Here is a 4,057-nt window from a genome sequence, read left to right as displayed (position 1 = left end):
GTTGTTGTTGTTGTTGTTGTTGTTGTTGTTGTTGTTGTTGTTGTTGTTGTTGTTGTTGTTGTTGTTGTTGTTGTTGTTTACAGTGCCCTGAGACAACAATTGTTGTGGGCGCCATAGAAATAAACTGAATTTACCTGAACTTCCAAAACTTTCTGAAATGTGACTTTAATTGTTGGTAGTTCAGCTTTGTGCAACATTTCGTTGAGTAGCTGATTTTAATCAGCTGCATTTTCTCAGAAATCAGAAAATGACTTACAGTACGTCTTTGCTTTTTCAGAAAAAATAAATGTTTGTGGCCACAAGGGTGGGTTTTTTTTTTTTTTGTACTGCAGGTCTTTTGATGTTCCAACACAACATTTACAAAACCTCCAGTGAGAGATTTATGATAGTGTCTGAGCATGCACTCATACACCGCCCCCCCACTACGAAACTAGAAGACTGGATGCTGGCCAGGCCTGAACCATCAGAGGCTGCAGACTAAACAGTAAATAGACACCTCACAGGGCACAGTTAAAGTTTATCTGAACCGTCAAAGACACTGGAAAAACACAGTCCTGTATTTTACAACAGAATCGTTCACATACTYCGCCAACAAAACAGATTCCCATTGATTTTTATATGCATCTACAGGATTGAGACTATGTAATTAGACTCTGAAGTGTCAGGAGATAAATAACTCTCTGACAAGACCGATAAGATCTATGTGCATGTGTGTTCAGTGAATCTGTGTAATTTTTTCTGTGAGATCTACCAGTTGAGTTTCTGCGGTGCAGTCTGTACAATAGAAGGATTTTCATGGTGGGACCCTCTATTTGGCTTGTTGTCAGCAAAACTCSACCAGCCTCTTGGTTGCTTGGTTCAGCCGATGATCCCTGGAAGTAGCGGTGGAGGTCTGTGGCCATATTGGTTGTTCTCGTAATCACAGGATATGGTTTGTTTTTTACTGTGGTTGATGTTTCCCCCATCTATACAATGTAAAAAAAAAAGACTGAGATGCATATTACAAAGGATCTAAAGTCCCCTCTGTCTGTATTGGAAGCCAGCAAGCCACAACACAGATAAATGTATTTAATGCTTCTTTATCCTCGTTATTGTTTGTTAATCTCATTATCACGGAGCTATACTTACAAASTGAGCTCTTTCAAGTCTCCCTCTTATCCATTCATGAAGAAACCTCCTACACACACTCACAGCCAGACAGGCGGGCACAAAGAAGCTGGAAATAGATGCTGGGACTTGTGTTCTCTAATCAGAGGCAGAAGTAAAGATGTCAGTTAGAACAGAAAGATTTTAACTGCAGTCTAACATGTTGTTTTCAGCCTTAAAACAATGTCTGACTGGATTCTTTTAGTGATAACACAGAGGCCCTGACATGCTTGATCATCATGTATCATTGCAAACTACAGCAAGATAACAAGGTATCTAAACTCTTGAAACGTTTTAAATCCTTTTTGAAGAAAACCAGAATTCAAGAGACAAACTAAAGTCAGGTTTGTCAAGACATTTGACTCTTAGGGAACTTGTAGAGATGCTAATCAGCATGCTAGTAGTTCTTTAAAACAACCCAGTTAAGCTTTGAGGATACAAACTTTATTACATTCTGGTAAAGTATACAGATTGTCCTATCATAAATATGGTTAATTTGAAAGGATGTCATGAATATTTATTTTGTTTGCCTAAGTTTGCTTAAACGGGACATATGCAAAATTTGTTTTTTAATCATTAAATACATTTTATTGTGAACTTAGAGTCTCTAAGAGGCAGAGAAGTTGAGTTTAGTCTCTCCTGGAGCTACAAAAATATCTTTATATTCTGTTGGGATCAGATTTTTCAGCCCGTTCACTTTTCTCTGTTTTCAATGACATTTTCTGAATTATTACATCAAATTACCTGCAATGGAATTGCCAACTGAGGTCTGGACTTACCAACTACAATTTCCTCATCTTATTTCTCCTGTGGTTCTGGGTCAGACTCTGGTTTTGGTTCAGAGGCTGGACAGACAAGTCTTCTCTTATTTACATCTTTAAATTGTAAATAAAACATTTTTGCAGCTAGAAAAATCAACCCCCTCTCTCAAACAGGAGTGGACTGGTCTGGAAGCAGGAGGGGGCAGAGCTTAAGGCACCTTAAAGGAACTGTAACAAAACAAGACACTTTGAGACACACACCAGACAAAGAAGGGCTGGAAAGGTTATAATAAGGAAGAATTCAGACCATGACCATTGTAGTTCCACTTTAAAAAGACCCCAACTGAATGATTTAAATGTGAAAAGGAAGGATTTAAAAGCATGAAATGTCTACCTTTAAGAAACACCTCCTATATTATTCACTGGCTATTTTGAAATGTGAATGATCATCTTTTACAGCTAATCAACCTTAGCAAACACAAATTTGTGTTTCAGTTAGGGTTCAATGTTATTAACATTGTTTTTAAGCATACAAACCGCACTCTGGGGGGGCCAAGAACTGGTGTATGGTTTTCAAAATCAAAATTAAAAATGTTGACTGTTCTGATGCTGTATTTGTCCACAGCTTATTTAAAACACAGTTCCATGAACAAATCGGTGCTTCCTTTAGCAGTTCTTAAATAGTTCAGAATTTAAGTTGTGACAACCTGGGGTTGCACCAAATTATGTTTGTTAATTAGGACTGTCATGCGAATGACAAACTATTAAAATCCACTCATAAACCAGACTCTTTATTATCTATTCATTTTTATTCATTCTTTCACCGTTAATGCGGCCTGAACCAAAGGTCGTACCCCCATTAAAGTTACATCAAAATGATCAGCTCAGTTTTGAGATGTGTGCTATTACTTTTCTTTACACTCACCATTATCATGGAGAAGTAATTTGCAAAAAACTAACCCAATTGGATTGCTTTAAAACCGGTTTCAACTGCCACCCTCCAGGTCATGTAATCTAGAGTGAAACCAGTCTGGCTTTAAAAAACTTTCTTTACAAACAACTTCCTACTTTCCAGGACTATCGGCTGAATTTTGTGGGCATGACCAAGTGGTGAATGATGATGCCTCTCCGTTGGCTCTGAATCACACATGCACGATTCGATTTGCTCCAAACTGGAAATCTATAATCTTTGATAACCTCTGAAGAGGCCTATAGGATAACATTGGAGTTTGACTCCACAGCGCCACCTAGAATAGATAAACAATTATTGCTCGCTGACACATCATCAAATCTGCACCAAATTTGGTGTGTGTCATCAGTGACCACTGTTCATGAAACTGAGATGACTCAAAACACAAAATGACATGTCGGCCATTTTGAATATCAGTTTTGAGTGTTTTTTAACCCTCCTAGACCCCGAGTTTTAGATGGTTTTTGGTGATTTTTAAGGGTTTCCAACCATTCAGTTATGTATTTTTTCCAGTTTTAGATGCTTTTTAGAGGTTTCTTACCAATTGGTTATGATTTTTTTCAGTTTTAGACCCATTTGAGGGGTTTCCTATCAATCGGTTATGTGATTTTTTTTCAGCTTTAGATGCTTTTGAGGGTTTCTTACCAATTGGTTATATTTTTTTACGTTTTTGTTTTTTCAGTTTTAGACCCTTTTGAGGGGTTTTCTACCAATCACTTATGATTTTTTTTTTGCCACATTTAGATATCTCTTACCAATCGGTTATGTGTGTGGTTTTTTTTTTTTTTCAGTTTTAGGCTGTTTGGGTTTTCTACCAATTGATTGTGTATTTTTTAATTTTATTTACAATTTTTTAGCTGCTTTTGAGGGGTTTCCGACCAATCGGTTATAGTTTTGTTATTTGTTTTTTCAGTTTTAGGCTGTTTTAAAGGTGTTTTGGCCCTATTACACGTGATTTTTGATGGTTGAGAGGTTTTTGGCCCTCTTAAGACAGTTTCTCCTGGTTTTTCATGACTTATCAGATAATTTTGTAATTTAATTCATTACATTCACATGGTCATTTGGTGACATCACTTTGGCCCTGCCCCCTCAAAACAGGATGTGATTTACCGTATTTATTCAAGTATAATATGTAAAATTAAATCCATAAAATCATCCATAAAGTTGGGGGGTAGTACTA

General features: G+C 36.9%; 1 long non-coding RNA gene across 2 annotated transcripts in view; it reads right to left on the bottom strand.

The window, feature by feature from the left end:
- Positions 1-4,057, bottom strand: part of LOC106524112 (uncharacterized) — a 53,738-nt gene that overhangs the window by 2,980 nt on the left and 46,701 nt on the right. For both annotated transcript variants that reach the window (XR_001310969.1, XR_001310970.1), the window contains exons 2-3: positions 1,129-1,245; positions 752-965 (exon numbers count right to left, since the gene is read on the bottom strand). This is a non-coding gene — a long non-coding RNA (uncharacterized LOC106524112). The remainder of the gene's footprint in view (positions 1-751; positions 966-1,128; positions 1,246-4,057) is intronic.

Source organism: Austrofundulus limnaeus, unplaced genomic scaffold (genome assembly GCF_001266775.1).
Source record: "Austrofundulus limnaeus strain Quisiro unplaced genomic scaffold, Austrofundulus_limnaeus-1.0 Scaffold176, whole genome shotgun sequence".
Taxonomy (NCBI): domain Eukaryota; kingdom Metazoa; phylum Chordata; class Actinopteri; order Cyprinodontiformes; family Rivulidae; genus Austrofundulus; species Austrofundulus limnaeus.
Note: the sequence above shows the minus strand (reverse complement) of the source record. Positions and strands in the feature narration are given on the sequence as shown.